General features: G+C 44.0%; 2 long non-coding RNA genes across 4 annotated transcripts; one reads left to right on the plus strand and one right to left on the minus strand.

Moving 5' to 3' along the window:
• Positions 1-1415: 1415 nt before the first annotated feature.
• Positions 1416-12729, plus strand: LOC139078767 (uncharacterized). Its single transcript, XR_011531842.1, has 2 exons — positions 1416-1709; positions 12482-12729. It is a non-coding gene; the product is annotated as an uncharacterized lncRNA (long non-coding RNA).
• LOC139078739 (uncharacterized) lies at positions 5385-25864 on the minus strand. 3 transcript variants are annotated; one of them, XR_011531811.1, is made up of 5 exons: positions 25058-25196; positions 24509-24642; positions 23355-24197; positions 16774-16827; positions 5385-14299 (listed from the first exon to the last, which is right to left on the minus strand). It is a non-coding gene; the product is annotated as an uncharacterized lncRNA (long non-coding RNA). The 3 variants fall into 3 exon arrangements; XR_011531802.1 differs by adding an exon at positions 25648-25864 and having other exon boundaries at positions 23355-25253; XR_011531790.1 differs by having other exon boundaries at positions 23355-24642.
• Between the last annotated feature and the right edge of the window lie 550 nt (positions 25865-26414).

Raw genomic sequence — 26414 nt, forward strand, 5'->3', positions numbered from 1 at the left:
GTCCCATGATTCCACTTAAAGGTCTGACTTACCTGCAGAAGCCAGTCTCTTCATGCAACTCAGTGACTCAAAGAAGGCCAAAATAAGCACATTAATCTTAATTACCATCATTGTTTTAGCTTACTTGGTATTGAATGCTTAGCGCTTCGTGTATTTATGATATTGAATCATCTCAACTGTCTTATGGGGTCAGTACTACCATTTTCCTATCTTGCAGAAGAAGATATTGAAGCTCAGAGCAGTTGAGCGACTTCCTGAAAGCACAGTGGCCACTACTCATCCTGTCTCCTGCCAAACTTGCCTGAGATATCCCAGTTGGCTCCCTCCTTTGGGTCATTCTACTATCATTACTTGTCTTCATGATCTGCTCAGTTGAGCTCCAAAATTTACCACATTGATCACATCCCATCAAGCTAGGGCTAAAGATGGTCGGTGAGAGCAAGTCAGAAAGAGGTTCAAGTCACTGACATGGCCTAAATCAACCACAGGCAGGCTTTGTATCTTAGGACACTGGGGAAGAGGGGCCAGGAATCACTTAAAATCAAGGGCCTTCCACTCTTTGGGATCTGTGTTTCCATTGCATTTAGCAAAATAAATCATCTGGCCCAGTCTGAGGGTTTTCCAACCAAAGTCCAGCTCCCCTGATTGGACCTTGACATCACCAAATGCTCTTCAGAGCAGCACACCAGTAAGGGGGGCCGCTTGGTGCTAGGGGAATTTGACTGCTTCTTAATACGTAATAATCGCCATTACTTCTCAATTACTTAACAAATAGAGAAGCAGAGGGCCATGTTATTTCAAAAGAGTCTCCTGAGAGTGGGGCTGGAGATCTCCAAGTGTTACCCAGAATTAGCTGGCAGAGGGCAGATGATCACATCTTTTAATACGCACCCGGGGGAAAATGCATGTATTATGTGCTAATAACTCAGGCTGCACCGTAACTATTCCTGCTCTCAGACCTTGCAGACTCGCCCCTTGGTCAAAGACCAAATAGCAATTCAGCAAAGATGGAAAAAAAAAAAGCAAGAAGGGGAAAAAAATCAATATATCAAGTAGCCAGGAAAAAAGAAGTTAAATTGTTTGATATTGTGCAGAAAAATAACCCTGCATTGTTAGACATCTCTCTCCTCCTTTTGGAATTATGGCAGCTACCTTCTGTTTTGGGTTAGCCATTAAACAAGTATTGCTAAAATTCTATGAAAAAGATGCTTTGGGCAAGTTAGACATAGCCCATTTTCTTGAGAAATGCGCTCTTTTCCAAGGCAATTTTAAGCCTCTTAAACAAGCGCTGTTTGCTATGAGAAAGGAGGAGCAAAAAAGACATTTAGTTTTATATTCAAGATTTGATTTCGATTTAAGGTAGGATTGCAACTTTGAAAGGCGCTTTGGTTTTTCTGGTGGCATGAGAACTAAAATCAAATTTGGGTTTAACTAAAAATCTTCAGCGCATAATAAGGATTAGATGTTAGGGATCTGTCTGCCCATGAAACTTCTGATTTCATTTTGATTGGCATCTCTGAATACTCAGAGCAGAAGGCACACTTTTAATTTACAGGGGCACGGCGACCTCAGGTATTCCGCCTGCTGGCTTTGCGTGGTTCTTTACATGGACTGAATAGCTGGGCACTTCTGGTCGAATCAAGGACTAAAGACGTAAAGGGGAGAGAAGAGATTACCCTTTCAGAACCCCGATTCCCACTAAACCAAAGGTAAGCTCTTTGTAACTATTGATCAGGACATAAATCCTCTTTAGTATTCCACAGAGGCAGGAAAACCTCTTCTCCTTCTGCCTTTTTTCCACTTTTCCTGCAAATACATGGTTTATACTGACCTTGCATTTCTTCTCACAGACCTGCCAGTTTGGAACTTTTCTGAATTTAACTACTGAAATTTTTTTCCCCTCCTCAAAACAGGAAGTGAAATTACCCCAGCTGGCCAGTTAAACTTTTCCGTCAAAAAAATGTTCCGAACCATGCACCATTTTCAATTCACCCAGTAAGGAAAACAAAGATAGACTGCAATCTTGGTCAAGTCATTGCAGCCCGTAATATCTCACTTTAGTTATCTTAAAGCAATGCTTTTCATTGTATTCAAGGAGTAATGATGGAAGTACTTCAGATTTTTCTATTAAAAATCAGAGATTACTGCTCTGGATAGATTCTAAACACTTTTGAGGAAATATAAATTTTTCCTTCTTAATGCTCTGCACAGAAATACTCAACTTTGCTCAACTCACAAGTACTTGCTAATGGTTGCTAGTGATCAGCCCCTGCCGAGGTGGTGGAGGGGGAAGTAATGATTAATGCATATATGTTTATATTATTTAAGTAGAAAATCCGTGTGCCATTGGTAATGAATTGAAGGTTAAGTGACAATTTTTCTTTACAACCACTCTCGTCGTACAGTCTGTGAACTGAAAACTGGATTAACCTTTAATTACCCTCAACGATCTCTCAACCCCAAGACAACATTACCACTCCTACCAGTAGTATTTGCATATACAATTTAATGAGAGAAACATCTGTTTGCATATTTGGTATCATTAATATTATGCAGATGAATAGATATTCACAATGTGATAGGCATTCGTGCTAACGTCTCATTTTCTTTCTTCGTTTCTGGTCTTTCTTCCTCCACCCACAGATTCAGCTGGACTTGTATTAATTAGAATTAAAGGCTGTCTGGAGGCAACAGCCTTGTGCAGAATGCGCAAATGCAATGCAATCTGATTGCCTGCAAAGGCACATTTTATTCAACTGGGGAAAACACTGCTGGCTCTTTCAAAATGCACACTAGATAGGCCTGTGTGTGTGTATATATGTGTGTGTGTGTGTGGTTTAAACGAAACTATGTTTTCCCCTCTTTAATTCAAACTAAAAAAAAAAATCCTTTGTACGTCTATTTTTGGAAACACTTGCTTTCACACACAGCTTTCCTCTCTGATGACTATCAAATGCTTCCTATATGGAGTTTGACAATTTTAGTGCTGACAGAGCTCTTGGAGGCCAAGCCAATCAAACCTTTATTTTCCAGCTGGGCTAAGCGACTTGCCTGCAGTCACAGTGGTGGCTAGTGAGTGAACTGGTCTGGGTGTCTGAGTCTCCAGACTCTAAGCCTCACGCTTTTTCGGCTGACTTGTGTTGCCTCTCTAGATGAATAAAGTTTCAAGACACTCACAACAGCCAGCAAACCCATTTTATACAGTTTCCTAGAAATTCTACGTGGTTACCAGTTGAGACCATTTTAAAGGTGTACGCATACGCATTACGTATATAAAACGCATGCTGGAAATTCCATTTCTGTCAACAAACATTATGTTTCGTGTACGTCTGTTTTGATTCTTGCATATGCAAAGCTTCTATTTTTGCACTGGTGCAAGGATAATGAAAGATTCCTTAAAGATTTTCAGGGTTTCAATTTCACGATACATTTTTCAATACTTCTTTCAACATGAAAAAACGTGCTGCTTCTTTATGCTTTTTAAAGTAAAAAATTCTCAGTTCTAACTTAATTTCACCCCCTTCTGATCATAAGCCTTGAGCCAGGCACCATGATCTTTAGTACTTCCAGCTTCCTAGGATATGCCATGGAAATTATTTTATACAGCTACTCCCCATGACCGTATTGTCTCATCAGAATGAGGAAAATTCTTGGCTTTCATTAGTGAATCCATCCTCATTAATTCAAACTAAATGATGGTGGCGGTGAAGGGGCAGTCAGATTAACTGGTGAATACTTTGAACCATAGAAATTTTTTATGGGAATGTACTCTTCTTACTTGTGTGGATGCTCTGTAATTGTAGCTGGGTTGCGACGCTAAAGGTCTTCAGGATACACGATTAAATCAATTGGTTTGTGATTTCATATCCATTATTTGCAGGCGAAGGTGTATTATGAAACTGTTGGAAGCAATTTGTTCTCTAAGAATTTTCAACGTTCTCCTTCCACCCTCCCTCCTTATTTATACACTGTTCATTTACAGCATCTACAAAATAAAGGGCATTTCTAAAACAGGAAAAAAGGGAGAGCTAGTGCACTTAGAGTCTGGGTGATTATCATTTCCAAATAAATAAGATTTTTACCATCCTCTCCAAGTAGAAATGTACATAATGTGGTGATTTGATTTAAAAAGACATTTTAAACACTTAATGTGAAAAGAGCACTGATTGGGAACCAGGTTTCTATCTGAAGTACAGTTATTCCGTACAATCATTTTAGATTCTCGGGCTCCAACTATAGTCTGGGAGGGAACATTTAAACACTAGTGGAAATATATTCCTTCCTGTCGTGACTATAAATATTATGCCCAACACACCATAGACATTCAACAACAATACACACTTGTTGGGTGGACGGATGGATTGTGGCAGCTTGGGTCATCCTGGCTCTGTTAGCCATTTCTAGAACCTGAAGGAGCCCACTATTTCCAATGACCTAAGTACAAATCCTAGTCTTAGGGCAAAATTTTGCAAAAAGAAGTGTCACTGTAATTCATGGCTTCTAGTTGTAGCTGCCATATCTGTATCTTATAGGCATCCAATATAGATAGGTTCCTAAGCACACTAGAATTGCTTGAGTAGAACTTAAGGTAAGGAGTGTGTGGGTGTGCGTGTGTGTGTTGGAAGGATTCACGCGGAATCCATGGAAAACTGTGTTTCATAGACAATCGGAAAGCACAAATTAGCTTCTAGCGCCATGGTGACCTATATATTCTTTTATTTATGCTACAACTTATTCTTGCTATTGTTTGATATTAGAGTTGACCTATGGGCACTCTCACAGTGTTTCTGGCTGTGTTCTGGACTCTAGAATCTACAGCATGTGCTCCTGGGTGTGCTGATTTAGGGGTCTTGAAAGCATTTGCTCCAAAACAGGAGGGAAAGTTGTTGGGATGTGCGGGGCCAGGTCTCCCCTGTGGGACATGGAGGGCGCATCTGCTGAGCCACTGGCTGGGAATCCTTTGGCTCCTGCTGTAATTGTGCCTCACCTGTTTCTGACCTAATTAGGTCAGAGCTCTTGGCAAGTGACCAAGCTTCTGCTTGCGTTAGGAAGTGGAAGCACATCTGCCTTCTGGGGATGGGCAGGAAGAAATCTCTGGGGCAGACACTGGGTTTCCAAGCGCCCATCAACTCTAGGGCATTTGACACTGTCAACAATCCATGGAGGTGAGAAAAGAAAACACCAGAGCTACTATTAACATATTTTCATCAAAAAGATAAGAAATGAGATAAGCATTACTAGCACTTACTATGATGGATTGAAATCTGTACATGTATATAATTTAATTATAAGTACACGTATACTGGGGATGATCAAATCCTTTCTCAGGGCTGAGGATAAATGATCAAAAAAGTCTGGAGACCTCTAATCTCTGGGAAGATGCCCCGCATTTTCCAAGACTGCTGAGTGGGGCCCTTGCCCACCTCTCCAGTTTGTCCACTCGTTCCTATTCATTTTCCTGTAGCTCTGGACAGTCCGGATACCCCACCCAACTTCCAGGTCTCTGAAGACGCTATGCTGTTGTGTTAGTCCAAGCCCTTGCAGCTGCTATTTTTTCAACCTTGGATTCTCTTTCTCTCTGTTTAGTGAATCTTTATTTTTCTTTTGTAAGCAGTTTCCTGTATTTGTTGGACAGCGCGGATCTGTCTCTTTCCAGGGGCCCTACCACCTCTTCCTTATATCTCTGTTACAGCTTTACAGGTTTATCGCCCTTAGTGTCTTCCGAGCAGCTTGAGGGCAGGGACGCTTCTCATAGATTTGTGTATAAATGCTTGTAAAATTAAAGAACGAAAGAATGAAGGGAAAGTACTCTTCAGTGACAACTAGCTGCACTGTTTGGACCCTCTGACTCGTTCAGGTTACCAGGAGGGGTCGCTGTTGGCACTTCCCTTAGTGGGGAGAGCATAGTTGCTGGCTCTCTTCTGAGCAGTGGGTTCTCTCCCAATATGGCAGAACCTAATTTCAGTTACCTCCTTCTCCTCCCCACTCACTTGGGAAGTGGAGAGAGACTGAGCCAGAAGGCACTCAAGAGCCTCTGACTTTATGATGAAATTTTTTTTGTGCCTGGGACATCCCAGAAAATGGAGACTGGGAGCGCAGGGCACGTGACTCGGTCCAACAAGGATGGACCCACAAATGCTGCTGGAGAAATTGTTGATGCGGCCTTGCTTCTTCTAGACCAGAGAAGCTGTTCTGGAACAAGCAATGGAATCGAAAAGAGGCTTTTGAAAACAGCAACCAACACCCGTGAGCAGATTTTGTGAGGCACAAAATCAAACGGCTGCTTCTGAATGCAGCTGGGCGGAGGGATTCATTCGGCTCCGCTTGGAAAACTGGCTAGAAAAACGCACCGAAGTAGGCGAGATCTTTGTATTAACCATAACGTCAGAGAATGCATTGCCATTAGCCTTGACAACCTGTGTTTTTTTCAAAGACAAGTCATTCTGAAGGAGTTGGTGCAAATAAGCAAGGGGTACCGAATGTCCTAGTCCCGTCCTTTAAAATTGCTATTAATTTTTTTTCCACTTTAAATCAAGGACATTTTTATACCTTAGTAATAAATTAACATTTCAAAAGTACTTTTACCTGCTGAGATGGTTCATTCCGCTAATATGGGTAACGCTGTGGACTCGAATAATTAGTGTAAATTGCCTTTGAATCAGACAGAGCTGGGAACAAGTCTAACTTGCTAGGGCTTAATGCCCCTTGCCGTCCAGGATGAAGAGTCCTTAATGGGGCCTGGAAAAACAACTAATACCTACAAATCAAAGGAGAGAAGCCGTTTTTGATGCATTTGTCTGAGAGTGTGAGTTTTAAACTAAATTGTTAACACTTCCTCCCCGCTGAGGGTCATGGATTAGCTAGGCTGGGAGATTCTTTGAGAATCTTTCACACTGACCAGGGGAGGTAGGGGGTTCCCAATACAAGTGTTTTCTTAACCCTAATCCCTACCTCCCTGACCAGGACAGCGCTGCATTTCCCTCTAATTAGGTGAAGAATTAGGAGGTGCATAAATGTGCTCAGGGATGAGGATAAAGTGATTACTTCACTCCAGACCATGATAGCGATTTCTAGGCGCTACTGAGTTCCTTTCAAGATAATAACTTTTCTCTTTTTCACAAAAACGTATTCAAGCCAACCTCAAACATGTATTTATAAGCAATGATAATTATCTTTGGGCAAGTTTGGGGCAGCATATGGACAAAACGATTCTCATTCTCCTCTGCATTTGTTCCGTTTTCGTAAGATTTTTATCCCGTCGAGGAACGTCCAGAGCCATTTCTAATCTGACCTAAGTAGGAGAATTATTTGTGCAATCTGAACAAAATCTAATAGCCTAAGCCAAAAAAATGTATTCACATTTAAATGATCCTTTCAATGAAAGGGGGAAAGGAAATGTTGCTTGGGTGCTGTCTGAGATAAAACCATTTTGACACTTTTTCTGCATATGAATAGATCCTACTATGTATGCTTTTTTTTTTTAAGATCTCGTAGATATTCTTCACTGAAGTGTAATTTTAAATTTCAGGTTGATTAAAGCAGTTACAGAACAGCTTCAAACTTTGGTGATGTCGGCAACCTTCGCCCATTACGAATGCCCCAGGGCTCCCTAGACCTCTAAATCAGTTTCTACACCAAAAACCCAGACAGGTACCAGAAGGAACATGTCGTCTTTTACAGTTGGACCATCAGTTCCAGAAGTGTATACATCAAGTTTTCCTCTGCGTTTGCCATTTTAGCTCACTTGTGGACTGAACGTATTGTCCCTTTGTCTTAGCTAGTACGTGTCTTATGTGGGATAAACATATAATGAAGATAATCTCAAAATAAAGAAAAGTCATAGCAACAAATAACAAAATGTAATGTTCTTCCTCTTTCCCAGGGCGATGGAAGGCCCAGACCATTATTCCCCTTGGCCCCGTTTGAAGGCCGGTGAAAGGCAATGATCTAATTGTGACCTTTCGGAATAAGGTCTCCCTGTTTTATCCCTCTTGGACGTTCATCTTGGAGGATTATAAGGGAGCCAGAGCAAAACAGAAGTGGAAAGTGAAACTGGAGATGCGTGCCGGGTCTCCAGGCTTAATTTCTGAGTTAGTCTCAGCTGATCCGGACTAGACACTGGCACGGCCTCTGAAAGGCACATCCCATTTTTATGATTCTTTTGAAAACCAAACTTCTTTTAACCTGCAGTAAGTTTTTCTTTCCGCTCCTACAAATACCATGGTTGGTTTAAGGTATGATGTCTGCGTAATGCCAGTTACGCTCTACAAGACAGATCACACTCCATCACCGGGGATTATGTTGCTTCTTGATCTTATCAGCTTTGTTTCCTCAACTACAAAAAGATCTAACAGTGCTGGTTAGCAGTTTGGCTTGGACAATCTCCACAGTCATCCATCACTGTCACTGGTTCGCGGGAGGCATCAGGCACAAAGCAAGGAGAGAGGATGCTGTGCTGACACGCTCTTCCCAAGCCGACTCCCTAATTTCATGTTTAGACCAGCTCTTCTTAGGCTTGTCCTTCCTCACTATGGAAGGCTTCTTTTCCGTGGGAAAAGGCAATCTTTACCCTTTGCCTTCTGAAATCTTAGATGGTATGTTATATGTCTCGGTGGTTTGTTTTTAAATTCTTAGCAACTACAGAGAAGAGAGAGCCAATGTATAAGGTGAAATATACATTCCCGAGCTACAAAGGCGGTAGTAAGTCAGAAGCCTGAGGGAGAAGAGTCTAATTAATAGACAAAATCTGACCAACCGCAATTTAGCACCTTCTTTTTTTTTCGTTTGTTTTTTAAATCAAATCTGGGATTATTCCAAACTTGTCCATTTCTGTTTCAAAAGTCTGGCTCTTTGAAATAACCCCAGGAGTTAGCTAGGATATCTGGGTTCTGAGCCACTCTACATCGGAGCAGAGAGCATCTGTGCCCGGCACTTACTCCAGTTAAGCAGCCATCACAGCAGCCTCATCCGGAGATGCGAAACAGCACAAGATTTGAAAACGATCCGTTACCCTATTTGTGGTCAGAATCTGGTAGGATCAAGTAATGGGTCTCCCAGCAGAAATATCTACATGTCAAGTAGTAAACTTGATCGTTGTAAGAATGCATGTAATACAGCAGGAGAGAATACCGAACCAGAAGATTAACATTTCTGTTACATAATTACAAGTTCAAGGAGTTGGGCCTCTTATCACTTTATAGTAAGTATAGAAAGTAGGAGTGATCCTTTTTAATTTGTAATTATTTGACTGAAATGTGAGGTCTGGCGGCCTTATTCTTACCCTTCCTGGCTGGCAGACATTGGTATGCAGAATCCACACGAGAAGGCACGGTACACTATCAGAGGGAGACATGTTTGATTATTCCTTAAAACCAACTAAGAGAAGTTAATCTCGTTGAACTTCTTTTTATTCAACAAAAGAGTTGGATGTTTCCAAGTCTAATGTGACTATAATGTTCATTAAATGGACTTCTTTACACCTTTAAATGGATTAACGGCACATCTTCACAGTCTAATTATTATACTTGTCATTCAAAAAAATCACAGATCTAATTCGGGGGATGATAAAGGCCTTTCTTTTACAACTATGGCAGAGACTCTGCAGTAAATGGATGAGATTTTTATCTGTGCTATTCTTTTTGAAAGGGCACATGTTGCTCCAAGGAGGTGGGAGGGAAGGACGGCACCGAATGTCCACGTCTTTCTGCCCTAGTAATTTTAGTTCAGAGATTTAGAGCTGACCATGATGGTGCCTGCCCCTCTCGGACTCTCTGTGCCAGGTACCTCGGAGGTTCCTCCCACCCAAGCCCACCCAGCTAATGACTTCAGTCTGTCCAAGACAGCTCTGGTCAGATAAGCGATAAATTTTGGACAGCCCCCTTTGAGTCTCAGGCCTTTGGGGCTTCTCTGAGTTCCTTTACCCAGACCTTTCTCAAAAGGGAGAGAAACTCTCTCACCACGTCCCAAGAAACAGCAATTCAGTTTTCACATGTCCATTTGACAGCCACTGTCTTTGGGCCTGCGCGTGTCTCCTTGTTTGCTGAGGGAGCATTAAACTTGACGTGCTCTGGCAGCTCAATAGCGTCCTAAGAATGTCACAGGCCTTGCTTGGCTCCAGTGGGTACAGAATGCTCTAGAAGCTACCAGAGAGCTGTAAGGACATTTCTCTCCTTGGGGATAGCAAATTTCACCCACAGGGGGTGATTCAGGCTTTTTTGGTTTAAAGCAGAAGGCAAGCAGAAGCGATTCATCTTCATTCATGCATGTCACCAGTGTTTCCTGGGAAATTATTGTAGGGCGGGCACTGGGTGTAGCCTGTTAGATGCCGTGCAGAGTTAAGCGGACACATTCCTGCTCTCAGGGAGCATTCAGTCTAAGAGACATTAGCATATTCTTTTGTAAATCAAAGGAGGCTCCAAATTTTCCATAGGAGGGGGGCTTAGAGTTGGCAGTCGGGGTAGACAGAGACTCTAGAGGTCTTGCTTTGAGGTTGTGCTGGCGTAGCTCACACTATTTATTTACACTGTATCCACATGGAGTTGCTTTGTGGTGGCAGACATTGAGCTGGAGGAAGAAATGAAGCACCTAACTCCCCTCCCCCCTCCCTTGGGGCCACCACCTTCCCTAGAACCTGTCAACTATCTCCCCACCCCTAGTCCTCGCTTCTCCAAGGGAGACTGGGGGGGGGAGGGGGAGCCCAGGCTGGACCCCAGGTGGGAGTGTAAGGTGTGTCTTTGGAGCATCCTCCTGACACAGTGGGAGAAGGGTACACTGGGTCAGGTAATGCAGGTGAGAACACCAGCACTGCCACCTCCAGAGATGTGACTGACAGCAAGGTGCTCACTTTCTTTGAGCCTCAGTTTCCTCATCTGTAAACAGGAATAATTATATCCATCTTTCAATGTTCTTGTGGGGATTTAGAAACAACAGATGTATAAAGGGTCTCACAACAGGGCTTGGCACACAGTAGGTATTCAATAAATACTAGTCTCTGTGTCCTTTCCTGTTCTTGCCCCTTTTTTCCTCCCCTCCCCTTCTCCACACCCCACTGTTAATCATCATAATTAATCATTCAACTCTGAGTTAGGTCTTACTTCATAAACAAAGTGTAATGGCTTGAAGCCTGCCTGTACCAGAGGCCTTGACTTTCAAAAGGAAAATCCTAAAGCATTTAAAATCCCAAGGAGTAGTGGGCTGATGGCCACTGGGGTCGGTATTTGGGCAGATGGACAGTCTGTGGGCATGAGCAGCCAGAGAACCACATGACCACAGAGTCTCACAGCCAGAAGTCCACTTCAGGCTCTGTGGTCTCCTTCTGAGGCTGCCACCTGAAACTCCATCATGGGCCTGCCCAGTGTCCAGCTTATAGCTCTGGATGATGAGCGAGGCTGGTGTGGCCTGGGCTCAGCATGTGCTGTCCCCCAGGCCTGGGCTGCCCCAGGTGCAAAGCTGAGACATGACACTCCTGCTCCCCATCTCTGCCTGCCTTCTGGTCTCCTTCATATCTGGTGTTCCACAGGATATGGCAGCAATGGGTAAGCACACTCTTAGAGACGCCTGTACTGAGTCAGAAAACTCCTTCATAAATCATTTAAGACCCATGTTATACCAACATCAATTATCAGAATTAATTGCTCCCTAAAACATAAGGAATTGTGCTACAGTCAACATTGGCTCGGCCACTGTAAGCCTCTTCTTGCTGTCTTCTGAAGGAGCATGAGGCAGGTACCTTGAGAAAGCAAACATCAGTCCTTGTCGTGTGCTAGGTACTGTGTCCCGTTTCCAAACTAATAAATACTGAATGAGTAAATAATTTTGTTTTCTCTCTGCGTTAGAAAGATTCAGTCATATTTGGCCAAGCAACTTCAGGGAATATCATTAAACACTTTTCAAATAGTGCTTTCTCTAAGCCAAGTTCTGCTCTTGGAAAATGTCTACAGATCAATCTAGAAAGTCAAGGTGGAAGGAAATGGGGTGTGGACCCAACTCTCTATAAGAGGCTGATCGAAATGGAGACTGCCCACCCCTGGGAGAGTAAAAGCAGTGGGCAGCACATATTCCTCACTCATTCATTCATTCACTCATTCGTCTGTCTCCTCATTAATTCCAAATGGGGCAAGGGATTCAATGGTGGACCATGGAATATTAAATTATAGGAGTTAAAATCTTAGCCAAACAAATAATTATAAAAATATGACTTTGGGGTAGTTAAGAATAGAATTCTAATATTTAATTACACACGTATAGAGTGTGTATATGGATATAATATTTATAGCATAAATGTGTGATAATATGTATGTTATATATGAGATGATGTTAATACCATAGGTCTATATTCAGCCAGGAAACATAGATTATTACTTCAAGATTTTTCTCTACCAGGGCATTCTGTGACAATCCTATTTTCATCTTAGATTTATTTGATCTGTAAGATAGGAAGAGTTAAATAACCTCATTATATTTTATGTTAATTTCATCCTAGGCTTATCAAGGAATAGACGACGTGCTTTGATTTGCACTTATTCAAAGCCCTGACACCAGCTTCAATGCTGCGGAGGGAAAGAGATCTTTGTTCAGGAAGTTACTTATTGGACAATTAACATGTGGAAACTATACCAAACAGTATGTGAAAATGATAAGTTCACGTTGAATTTCCAAAGGGCGGAGGCTCATTCTTCTTACAACAAGACTGTGACAACTTTTGCTGATGGAATAAATGGGATCATTACATTTCAGTCTCCAAGTAATATCAAAACTGAAGCTTTGTGAATTCTTTTCTAATGGGGCCACCTGTCACCCTTCAGTCTTTGTATATAATGGCATCTTGTTTCTGAAGACCTCAGCCCGAGTTTAGCTCTTCCAAATGTTAGGGACCATGTCCTGACTCCCCCTGTCTTCCTATGATGAATAGATGCATTTTCAGCTGCTTATCCACCCTCCACCCAACATGTGATTCTGTGTGTCCAAAGTGCCTGTGGCAGGTATGCAAAGCTATAGCAAAGCCAGGTGTTCCACTATCATTGTTCGCTCACCCGCAGACTTGATTGCTGAGACATCTGTAGGGGGAGGGTGTTGGATGGTGATTTACTCACCACAGCCACGCCCCTATTCCCCTCCCCCCTACTCCCTGCTGCCAGCTGTTCTAGGCTTGTGGCGGGTGCATCTGGCTGCTGCAGAGACCCAGGGCTGGCAGGTGGCTCTATGTGACTGTGCTCAGGTGAACTGGGGCTCCTGGGATCTTGCTCTGGGCCTCAGCCAGAATGCAAGCTCCGCATCTTTTCTACCAGCAGGCTGGCCGCCCAAGGCTTTTCCCCTGAATCTGGACAGAGAACGCAACTTGGCTCTGAGATCACTTATGGGACCCAGGCCTCTTAGGTGCACAGCTGTCTTGTGGATCTCTGGCCGATGATTCAAGATTTTTCTCTATCAGGGCATTCTGTGACGGCCCTATTGCCGTTCAGGATGTATTTAATCTGTGAGATAAGAAGTGTTAAACAACTTCGTTCTATTTTATGTTAATTTTGTCCTATGCTTATCAGGCAATACAATAATAATGCTTTGGCACTTATTTAGAGACCTGATACCAGCTTTGGACACTTGGGAGGGAAAAGGATCTTTGTTTGGGAAGTTACTCATGGACAAGTAACGTGTGGAAACTAACCAAACGGTATGTGAAAATGAGAAGTTGATGTTGAATTTCTGAAGGGCAGAGAGAGGCTTACCTCTTCCCTCTAAAACAAGGGGGAAAATTTCGAAATTCTTTTTCATTTGAGTGAAAAGTGCTCTTCAGGGTTTGGGAGTGAGGGTAGGAAATAGCATTTGAGTTCATGTCCGGGTTCCAGGCAATCTCCAGTGCCTGGACGATCCGAATACTTCCCTCACCTAGGGAGTTACGGTCCTACACGGATCAGGGCCACAAAATATAATTTCACGCTAATTAGGACTTCTCACAACCCACTTCCTGAAAGGTTCAGGTTTGCATCAGTGAGGCCAATTTTAATCAGCAATCAAGAGTGTTCGCTCCTAATGCAGGAAGAATTCTCAATACTTTCTTGTATCACCGACAGACTTCCCCGCTCCAAGCTGGACCCAGCAAAAGTGAGGGCCAAACCGACCTCTTAACCTATTTAAGTGTTAAATTCTCTTGCAAGTGATGGTTCTTCAGAGACATCCCCAAGCCTCTCGACTCTTCTCCGCCTGGGCGAGACACAGTCACATCAGCACCTGAGTGGCTGAACCGAGTGCCCCGATCCTCATGGAGCTGGCTGTGTGATTCTGATCACCGACCCCAAACTGACACCTGTTGAAATAGTATTGGAACCACATTTGTAACTAATTGCAACCAAGAAGTCAACTCAATTAATCTGACAATGGGACAACCCAGGAGACTACTCATGCCTGGGACGATGCTCCCAGTCAAGTACAAGCTTGTTGTCTATTATCTGACAAGCCCAGGACAAAATTAACACTAAATATAAGGTAATTTAATTAACTCCTCCTATCCCAGAAGGCAGGTCCCAGCACCCTGGGTACCCCAGGCCTTCCAGCGAGCAGAGGAGTGTTGCGCCCCCAGCGAGTAAACACTTAGATTGTGCTTTCATTATTTTAAGTGGGTGACTTGCAACCAAGGATTTCCATGAAACTCCTTTGAGCACTAAAGCAAAAGTATAGTTGTTTCTTATCCCTAAGGACATGGTAATAAATTGTGTGAAAATCATTCACAGGAAAACATGCCTTATAAGAGTCAGGATTCTTGAAGGAATACATGTGTGTGCTCCCTGGAGAGGGAAGAGACGAGAGAGGGGGGAGCATAGAAAGGGAGGGGGAGAGAGAGAGAGGAGAGCAGAAGACCCTGGTTTAAAAGGAACAACATCAAGAAGACAGTCTGAAAGGACCAAAAAAATAAAGAAACTATAATAAATATAAGAAAAAATATACTTTGTGAAATTGTTTTATTATAAAGACCTTCCTTGAGCCGATATTTTCAAGAGACACAAAGGCCCCTTTTATTTTCCAGTTTCAACAAAGCTGACCCTTGACTTTCTCATCCCCAGTGAACTGAACATCAACCTATTTAATTATTCTCCCCATTTTCCTGCTCTCCAATATTAAGCCAACACAAAGGACATGACGCAACAGGTTATGAGCTTTGTGAATGCAAATCACAACTCTTCAGTCTGTAAAGATAAGGTACACAAGTTGAAAAGGCTGGGTGGGAAAAATGAAGCTGCTCATGGCTGTAAATGTTAGCAAGCTGAGCCCGTAACTCGTAAACAGATTGCCACTGGAGGTCATGGGAGAATGTGGGCTTTTCACAGGCGTTGGTGGAGTGAGAGAGTTTGCTGAAAGCCAGGTCTGTGTTCTCACCTGGGCCTCCTGGCGACCAGTGGCAACCTGTGCTGAGGCCTGCGGGGGCTCGGTCTGTGTGGCTATGGGACGTGGCGTTTCTCCATGTGAAGCCAATTAGATTAGGCATCAAAACAATAAGGAGGTTGCAGCACATTTTCAAGTGTAGATGAAATAAGGTACCTGGGTCAGGAACTACCAGGTCGGTCAAAGCCTGCAGACCTCATTAAAAGGCAGATCAGTCTGATGGGCTAAAATCATTAAGCATGTTAATTTGCAGCAAGGAAATGAAAACTTTGGGAGAAGCCAGAGGCTGCTGGGAGCCCCAGCCCTGAGTTTTCATCCTGGTTTCCTGGGGTCTCCGCTTAGGCATCCTCGGGTGACCTTGGGTGCCCAGATGCCAGTTTCCTTCTCTCTTTTGTCAGCGAGTTGGAGTCCATGATCCAAAGTTCACCCTGATTCCATTTACTTGATAACTCAGGACTCCACACACCTCAAGCAGGTGCCTCTCAGCCAGGGGACCTTTTACATACCCCAGTGCCCAGGCCTGTCCCAGACCAATTCAAGCAAAATTTCTGAGGAGGGACCCAGGAATCAGTACTTTCGAAGTTCTCCAATCGGTGGCCAAGACTGTGAACCCCCAAACTCTCATTCTCTCTAATAAATAGGAGCTAGAGACACCTAAACACTACTATCCCACCCCACCCCCACCCCCATCCTAAAGAAGAACTGACGTTTTCTTGATGGGAAGGGATCAAACCAGTTGCTCCATCTCATGCTCCATTTCCTGGCAAACAGCTCAGGAAAAATTTGAATCGATAACAGATCACAGGTGTAAATAACGATAAATTACAAGGTCATAAAGCTGCCCCGTGGCTTGCTGATGGCTAGAGCTGGAGAAAGCAGTGTGGGTCATTCCAAGCTGGTGTGTAAGGCGTGGGCTGTTTGGAGGATTGGAGCTTCATCTCTTTCCTTGTCAGATGAGCGCTCCCAGCCCCTCCTGAAGCACAGCAGGGCTTACTAACCTCTTGTCTTTGCAAAGCAACTCTCACGTTATATGTGTCCCTTGACCTCTCTCAAGGAGGGAGAGAAAACTGAGACCCGTGAAAAAGAGTCGATATGAAAAGTGGGTGAAAGTGAGCTACTGTTTCAGGTAAACTGCCCTGTGTTGGATAGTGTCCTCCCAAACATGCATGTCCTTTCTGGAAGCTCAGAATGTGACCTTATTTGGAAGCAGGGTTGTTACAGAGGTAATTAATTAAGATGAGGTCATACTGGAGTAGGGTGAGCCCTTAATCCACTGTGACTGGTATCCTTATGAGAAGAGAAGAGACACACAGGGATCAAGCCACGTGTATCAGTCTGCTAGGAAACCATAACCAAGTATCATAGACTGGGTGCTTAAACAACCGAAATTTGTTTTCTTACCATTCTGGAAGCTAGAAGTCCAAGATCAATGTTTTGGACTTCCAGTCTCTGGACCTGTGAGAGAATAAGTTTCCATCATTTTAATCCACCCGGTTTGTGACTATTTGTTATAGTAGCCCCAGGAAAGTAATACAGCTTGCCTTATGCTTTTCCTGTGAGTGTCTGCAACACGATTTAAGTGTCTAGACACAGTGAAAGCTCACACCCTCCGAGTAACCTTCTGCTGTCCCTGAAGAACACAGCACAGGAGCTGCGAGAGCCCTAGGAGTGGACTCGTCACCTGTTGCTAGGGTGCTGTCACTGCTACACTCTCCACACATTCCACGGGGGACCCTGTGGAGAGCCAGGCAGGGATGGGGGAGCAGGGCGAAGGTGGGGTTGTGGCGAGGGGAGAGGTCTCCTATCACCGTCACGTTTTACTGAGGAGTGGGGCTCTGAGCCGGTACTGGCTGCAGGTCACCCATCAGACAGTCTGCATGGGTCTGCCCTCCCCTTGGACCAGGGTGATTTTAATGGAGATCTGTTGCTTGTTTATTGCTCTCAGCATCCAGCCCAACCCAAGCTCCTGTGAAAGTGGTCACCGCTGTGTCCAAGGCCCCTGTGAGGACAGAAGTGCTCAGGCCAGACAGCAGCAAGCTGTAAAGCCGGCATCCTTGTGAAGTGACAGGTCAGCATGTGGACCCACAATATCCAGCAAGTTAATTTGCAAAAGGAAATAGACATGCCCCTTCCTCCCCACCTCCCACAGCAGAGCCTCACCACCTGGCTTCTGACAACACAGCCGGGTATCTGGTCACGGAAGGTACAGAAAAGGGGAAGTCGGCCCACAAAGACCACACGGGGCAAAGTCTCAGGATGGAGCTCCAGCAGCAAACAACAGATGCCAAATGAACCTCCAGACAGTTGAGTATCTCCTGTGGGTCTTTGGAGAAGCTGAAGCCTGTGCCTGTGGGCCCCTGGCTCTTTGAAAGACATCTCTGTAGCTCCAGGACTTGTGTGTATGGCCAAGGTAACTGTTGAGTGAATGAATGAATGAACGAATGAAAGGATGACTTTAAACAAGGATGTGAAGATGCAGAAAAGCTGCTCCTGTGAGGCATTCTACACACAGGAAGTCAGCGGCCCTGGGTTCTGCTCCCTGCTGTCTCCAGCCACTATGGGGCTTTGGGGCTGCCACTTCTCCTCAGGTCTCAGTTAAAGGAGGGAATTTGGGTGTATGACCTCCAGGGTTCTGTGATTTGGTCATTTTTCTTGTGGTCGGTGAAGGTCGCGGGAGCAGGCACGCTCGTTTTTTCTCTTACTTGCTTTTGGCTCCTGAGCCAAGGTGTGTAAATTCAGCCCTTGAAGCCTCTTTGAAAGGAAGGGGGACCGGAGGGGGCGAGCAGGCAGTGCTCAGCCCTCACTTCTCTGGTTATCTGCAAAGAGGACCTGGAAGGTGTACAGAACCTGGGCCTGTCTGAAACACTCCTTCCAGGGGCAGGGGGTTTAAGAAGGACTTTATTATATGTAGGAGGAAGGGAGAGAGGGAACAGAGGACAGGAAGGGGTCCCAAGGTGGAGAGGTACACCAATTAGATCCGCTAACAACAGGCGGCCTTTATCCCTGGCAGGAAGCACCCTAGCAAGTGATGAGTGACAAGAAGCTGCTGAGAGGTTGCCCACTTTTTCAAAGGGAAAACATAATTTGTAAACAATCAACATGTTAACAAGCTACAAATAACCAGCCCTGACTTCTAACAGATTCACCGGACGCTTGAGTGACTAAAATTCACAATGTTTTTCCAAACCAACTTCGTTAATTTGTGGCCTGGTATTCATTAGGACAACAGGGCCCCGGGGACGGCTTCCAGCTCCGCTTCCCACCTAATGATGCGGGGCTGGGGCCCCAGCGCTCTTCTGTCGTGAGTGCAGACCTGGGGCGGATGCATCCTGTCTTCTCCCCTTTCTCGCCATGACTAGCCTTGTAATTCATAGGATAGGGTCTGTTTGTTTTGTTTTAAAAATCCCAGCGTTTCAAAAATCACCCATCATTTATCACTCATCTGAGATGAGCAGTTGTAGGTCGATGCCGATGCCGCTGGATGCTTTTCCTCCCAGCTCCTCCTGCCTCCACCCCGCCCCTACCTCCCACTCCCCTGGGGAAATCAAGAAAAACAAGATTCTACTTGTCCAAACCCTCAGAGGCCCCTCGGAATTGCTGGAATCGTCACAATAAGTGGTAGTAATGGAACCGTCCACAGGCCTGTAAATACAAACTGCTCGCTGGAGTGGCGAAAAATAATGAAGTAATTAGGTGAACTATTATCAGCACCTGTGACTGATTGGTGCAAGCACGTTCCTGGCTTTAGTATGTTATTATTTGTCAGGAACAATAAGCAGATTCTGAAGTTGCGGAACTTCTGGCCCTACCCCCAGCTTCCCTCCCCCGAGGGCCCCCGTCACCCCGAGGTGCAGGCCCAGGATGGGGGGATGTCTGCTCAGCCTGCGGAGACCCACAGTGGGCAAATGACAGTCCTGCTTCCCAACCCATTAGGGTTAATGCCACTTTAATTAGCAATTGATGTGACGCCTAGGAGGTGCTATTTAATGCGCCGTTTCTAGGCTAAGCGTGTGTCCCACAGACAGTCACACCCAAACCGTGAGCCGCTCCGAAGGCAAGACAATCGAGGGAACGGAGACTTTGAAAATAACTCATGGCTTATTCTAAATGGAAATGGCCGTTCCGAGCCTCAGCCTGGAACCTCGCACCTGGCAGGCTGCCCTTCCTCCTAGTGGAGATTTCTGCACAGAAGTGCCCACTTGCCAGTAATAATAATAATTTGATGATGATGATAACAGTTAACACTTAGAGTATTACTATGCCCCAGGCCCCTGTTTTAAGCATTGTATATATATTTACTCATTGACTCCTCACAACAACCCAGTGAGTTAGATACTGTTATCATCCCCATTTTACAGATGGGGAAGCTGAGGCACAGAGAAGTTACGTGACTCATCCAAGGTCACAGAGTGAGGATGGCAAGCCAGGGAGCTTGGTGTTAAAGAGCACACTTCTAATCTTCTGTCCACGGCCCCTGCTCTGTGAGTTCCTTATAGGACTGTGGAAAGGGGCACCCACAATCCGTCTGGAGCAAGTGTGAAGGAGGGAGGTGAAGAAGTGGGGAAGGGATCTTGCGAAAAACCAAGGAAAGAAGGCAGTTTCTCACAGGCTTGCCGACAGCCTTGGGAGAACCCAGTGCCCTCGATTAGCGGTGGGGGGGGGGGGGTAGACCTTTGGGTACAACCGTCGTGCATTCTCAGGCACGTGAGAATTCTCCTGACCATCTAGAGATACGTCCATTCGCTGAGGGCCACAGATGCGCTCAGGCTTCTCCCGGGCTTCTTGCTGCCCAGAACCTCTTGGGGGTCCACAAATTTGACTGGCTGGTTTCTTAAGGATTTAATTTGTAACCCAAAAGAGTTTGCTGAATTGCTCACTGGACATTCTGCTTCCCTCCAGGGGGAGGCGGAGTCATTGCACCCCCATCCAGTCACCATTTCCGTTAGAAGTTAAGCTGCCCAGCGGTCCTTGTGGCTGACCGTGGACAAGTTACCCAACCTCCTTGGACCTCAAGTTTCCCATCTGTAAAGTGGGAATAATGACCCCACCTGCCTCACAGGCTGACTGTGAGGATTAAGTGAGTCAATAAACGTTAATCGCTCACTACTGTTATCATGTGCAAAGGCAGACTGTCCGTGAAGCTAATAAAGCTGAAGCTTCAGGCCATTGTCTCATTCTTTCATGTCCCTCCCCCAAAGCACTGTATTTTGGATTCATCATTTTGTCTTCTTTTTCTTAAAGAGGGCCCCGGATTGTAAAAGCTTCAAGCCCCTCAAAACCTGGATCCGTCTCATGATTGTCTAGAAAAGGAAGCCGTTCGTTTGGATAACTACCGAGTCCTCCCTGGCTGAAAAATGCAACGTTTCTGGGTCTTAGACATGAAAACAGGCGTGAAGGACCCTCCTTTGTGGACGGGGCGCGCGCTTCTTTCTAAGAAGGCAAGGAGCCATATAAGACGGCGTACTCTAGGCTCGGTGTAGAGTGACCGTCTCCTCCCAGTTTGCCTGGGACTGTAGGAGTTTTAAAGCCTAGTGCACGGAGTCTCTGAAACCCGCTCCGTCCTGAGCAAACCGGGACAGTTGGTCACCCTGCTTGTCGAGGACCCACGCGTGCTGGTGTTATTCACCACGGGGCCGCCAGCTGGCCGGTGCCCTGCGCCTCGTAGGTGCCCAGTAACTATTTGTTGAATGAGCGGCCTGTGAACCAACCATCCCGCCTTCCGAGCTTGAGGGACAACAGTGCGCAGTGATCTGGGGTGTGGGGGCGCAGGTCGATTTCATGGAAGCCCAGTGTGAAAAACGAGCCAGTGGTAGTGAAGTTGGATCAGACAACTCCCGTTATTGGGGAGGAGGGTTGTGGAATGTGACGAGGGGCACCCCCATGTGCAGGATGCCTGCCCAGAGCCCGGGCAGTTTCTGTTTACTTCTGTGTACCTGATAACAAACAGCACGTCTTCCATTTAGAATCTCCGCACGGTTGTTTTCTCAGCTCAGAAACAATGCCTGTGTCCAGGCAGAAGCCCGAATACAAGCTGGATCTGGCCGGGGGTGAATGGCGCCGCAGGCAGGTATGCAGTGGGCTTTGGGCACACGAGCGAGCTGCTCAGGCCCCGATTCCACATGCTGTGTAGACTCCAATTACCCGAGGACTTAGAGATCAAACAGCCCAACTGTGCTTCACAATAAAAGAGGAGATCTTAATTTTACTTCACGCTACACCCTCCAGCCAGACCGTGCAAAACAATGCATTGCATTGTTGTCCTCCTGAGCCCCATAACCTTCCTGAAATTGTCTCCGTTTATCCCAGCAACATCTCTATAAAGTGGACAGAGGAGAGAGTCAGAGATTGTAAAGAAGGGTGTGATTCCCACTGGAGTTATGGCAACCACGGCCAGCTTCAACCGCACATGCCTGCTTTGCCAAGGACAAAGAATTTTTTAAATTTTTACTAATTTTTACTTTTAGGTATAGTTAAAGGTGTTGTGTTGGCATGTGAGGAAAATTGTTTGCATCAGCCGTTAGCTGAGCTGTGGCATAAACACTGAGGACTTGATGGAAAACACGAAAGCCAGCAAAACGCAAAGGGCCAGAGCCTGGAATTTTGCAAATTTATTTTTCTCCCCTCTCACAGTACAAACAGGATTTGTAGTGAGGCACAGCACAGCCAAAAATTAATCTGATTTCTTTTTCAATGATAATGTCAGTTAATAGGTAAATATTCTGAAAAATGCCATCACTTTGAACATTTAAGACTAAGGAAAGCAGAAAGGTTTGGGGGACAAATTTCTTTGTAGATGTCTAAATATACAGGCAACAACAGAGACTTAAGCCCACAAATCCGATTTGTTTTTACACACCAATATTTTTGTTTATACTTCTAGCTTTCAGATAATGGATTTGTAATTGAGAATAGTGCGCTAAAGTGACAAAAAATTTCAGGGTTTTCTGATAGTTGACTTCACTTGTATAATAATCAGGTTCTTCCCATTGCTATTTGTTTATGGCCTTTTCTAAAAATGAACGATACAGACGCCTTAAATTGATCAATGTTTCCCTTAAAATAAATAGCCCTTTGATAAAGAAAGTGAAAAATACATGTTTGAGATGTCGCTGGAGCCGCTATCACAGCGTGCGGATCAGGATTATAGTTCAAAAGGCAGATGCAAATATTTTTTAGGCTGGGCATTTTATACTGAAAACGTATATTTAATGGAAATCGACCTTAACAGGAAAGGGAAATGATCTTGTAGGCTTTTCTATTTTGGAACTAATACGCTCAATCGTTTCTTACTTGATGTTCTTCAAAAGAGGTAAGCTGACTTTGAAAGCTGCATTTCTCAAGCACCGTAAACTTGCTAGCATATGAAACCACAGAGAATCAAAATCGTCACGTCTGTGAGATTTTTAAACAACTCGTCTTAATTTTAGTTTTTTACTCTCCAATATCGAATGCTCTCCCCACCATTCCACCATAGTCATACACTGCTTATTTAGTGATTTTGCGTGTGAAATTGACATGTAAATGATTCACTGTCCCAGTCCAAATTGTCATGAAGAGGCTTAAAACTGATAGAATACAAGAAGAACTCAAAGTGCTCACTCTATTTTGGACGACTTGACACTACAAGAATAAACCTGGAGATATTTGTTTTTCACTGCAAATTTTGAATTTATTATTTCTTTTACTATCATAGCCCCAAACTGGAAAGTTAAAAATCAGATTGTTGATCATTGTGAAATACGATATTGTAATCCACTGCAAAACATCACTATTATGCATATGTGTGCGAATTAAGATGTCTTATGAATCAGCACTGACCGCTGGATAAACTGAGACACCTGCCACAGAATCTTCCCCCTGTGCAAATTCGGCAATGCTAACCAAGTCCTCCGGGTTCTAGGAGTCATGGCCAGGCCATGGATTTCTGCACACGGTGATGGTTTCTGTGGGAAAAATGTAGCAGGCAATGTCATGCTTCTTACCTTGCGTTACGCCATAACTGTGGCAGGCAGAGCTTTCTCTGATTGCTTCTCGGTTTCGTGTATCTGGATCCAGGAAGAAACAGTATCCTGACTAGTTACTTCTTAGCTGTTCGTTAGGACACAGAGGTTTCGGAAGACCATTTGACATGTTTTCCTCAGTGATCTCTATCAGTTTAAAGCCTTAGAGATGGACAAATGTACGTTGGTTGCTCGACAGGCATTGAAATTCGGAGCAGAGAAGCTTGCTCCAAAAAAGCCTTTCCCACGGACTGAGCACAGTTTCGCATAGAGCCACTAGATGGCGCATGACAACCATTTGTGTCAGCCACATCCCAAGACTTCCCATCTGTCAATAGCTTACCAATGTGTTCTAAAACAATTCCTCCAAGATAACTTCATTATTAGATTATTATTATCATTTCGATCTTTATATGGAAATTTAAATGGTTCTGATTTATGTTTTGGAAGTAGAAGAAATTGTCACTGGAAGAGAATATATCAGAAAGCCCACTGTTGCCTTTGCTATTTATTATCGTTAATAAACATTGGCCCTTAAAGCTGAATTAAGACACAAATGTTAAATGTCAATGTGTATCCTACCCACTTATCTACCGATGTTTCAACAAACATTTGTTAGAGTGTCTGTTGTGTGTGAAATGTTACTTGTGCTTCTAAAATGTTGAAAGAACATTTTATTACCAGAAATTAATAACAAGTATCAGAAAATAAAGACATCAATTCCATGTTTTACAGTTGGGCCATAAATATAATGTTAAAAATATAAGGTTAAAACAAAATATGTGCTGGAATTTCAGCAGCTTCATTTCTTGATGTAGAATAAATCTGAAGGTTATGGACAAAAAAAATCACATGAGGCACTTTGTAAATTCTCTGCCCCCTTATAGCAAAATATGATCCCCCTTGCCTTAATAAGTGTAAACTCCTATAAAGAAAACAAACTAGCAAAATATACAATTTCTACAGTGGGATCAGTTTTCTCTTTTGTGTCCTTCGGCTCCAAGTATAGGCATGAGATATTTCATGAAAATTTTTTTTAATTCTACATGATGATAAGCCTTAATAATAACAGTGGTTTTTATCACAAAGTTATTCAGAAGGACTTGAGAAGACATCTTCAGAAATTAGTTCCATACCTGCGGAGATAATCAAGAAATCTCCAAGATCCTTTCTAGTTTTAAGAATTGATGATTTTTCAAAAACTGGGAGCATTTGAATTCTTTTACTCTTCTCAAAATAGGTGTGATATTTCTTCTAAGCCAACCTCTACCTAAAGGAAAGAATGGTCTCATTTTTAGAATTACTGGATGTTTGTTTGAACTGGAGAATTAGTTGCATTTCAAAATAAAGACATGCCTAATGAAATGATTAAAACATACAGAGCATTAAATTATAAGCAGATGGGTGAGATAGGGAGTGAGGTGAGTTTGCTAGAGAAATGAGTCCAGGAAAGCTGACTGCTTTGGGTTTTTCTCAACAATACAGAATATGATTGTTTAAGAACAGAAGATAAGGAAACAACCTCTGAAAGATAAATCTTTCTTTCTTTTTTTTTTGATAGATGGCAACATGCAAGAAGAACCGGGAAGTAAAATCCATGTGCATTGTAACAGTTTAAAGAGATGAGCATTATTGACAGAAACTGGACATTCACAATAACTCCTAGAAAAAGAACCAGGAATCACCTTGCAAGTGTCTCGTAGTAGCAGAAGATCGTCCGAGAGGGAAGACGATCAGACAGACCCAGGATAAGTCACGCTTCAGGGTTTGGATTCTCCAAAAGGACGTCAGACATCTCCCCGGCTGTTGTCTGGTCCCACCTACTCACGAAACGTCTTCTTTCTTCCCTCCTCCCTGCAGTTTATCATTTTAAATGCTGCGCTGTATAGTTAAAAGATAAGAGTTTGATGAGATAGAGTTTAGAACAGCCAAAAAAGAAGTTTTGCGAACCGGAGCAGTTCACAGACTGTGCAAATCGTCTGTGAGGTGGCACTTTATAGTTAAGCAGAATCCAAGAGAGTTTTATCTTGAATTTCTATCAGGCCACATTCAGCAGGAGCTGGTTCCCTGGAAACAGGCAGGGTTTTTTTTTTTTCCTTAAATCTGTGTTGTGTCCCTGTCTTTCCTGGATATATGATGGCAATTTCGACCCATTTGAGCTGCCTTCCAGAACAGCGGCACTGATTGTCTTTGAGTGTGGGTTAATGGATGTAGGTCTAAAGATAAAGGAAATAAATCCTCTAAGATTTTGTCTCATTTTTAAAAGGCATCTCACCTTGCTAAGTTGTGTGTCTTCTTTGTCCTGGATGTCTGTAAGGGGAGAGGACACACTGCCATGGTGACTGAGGCTTGCCCCCAGGTCTGGGGCCAGGCTCAGAGTGAGCACGAGGGTTATTTCAGAATTGAAATCAGTTCTTGCTTTAATAATGGAAAGAACACTCCGAAGATGAGTGTGGTGCACACAACACGGACCCTCTCTCCAGGGAAGAATTCGCGGCCCTCATTCTATTTCAGGAAAGACCCCATCCCCCATCCATCCAAGCAGTCTTTGTGGGTATCCATAGCACGTCTATGTCTGGCTTTATGGCCGAGAGCACTGCTTTGAAAACTGACCAGTTATTGCAGAATCTCATCTCTCCAGCACCATCCACCAACACTGAGCACTGCTGAAACCTAAAGTTGGAGGTGCAAGCTGTTGATTTCACTCTGCCTCCTGCTGATTAAAACTCTCAGAGCCATCTCTGCCGGCAGACAGTGGCTACGTGTTCAGGAGCTGAGCGAGTGGGTCTCCTTCCCAAATAATTTTCTCCATTCACTGGTAAAATCAGGGTTCAGTTGAATGCTTAGTTACCCCAACCACGTATTCGCTGGGTAGGGAATACTATCGACCCGTTCCCTCTCTGACCACTATGAGACCTTCCTCTTTTCTCTTTAACTTTTAAAGTTCTGTTGAATATTTCTTATAGTCAGCCTCATTTGGTTCTTGCAAAGTAAATGAACCATAAATTTCACATTTTATGTATAAAAATATATAAATAACAT

The sequence above is a fragment of the Equus przewalskii genome, chromosome 1 (genome assembly GCF_037783145.1).
Source record: "Equus przewalskii isolate Varuska chromosome 1, EquPr2, whole genome shotgun sequence".
NCBI classification, from domain to species: Eukaryota; Metazoa; Chordata; class Mammalia; order Perissodactyla; family Equidae; genus Equus; species Equus przewalskii.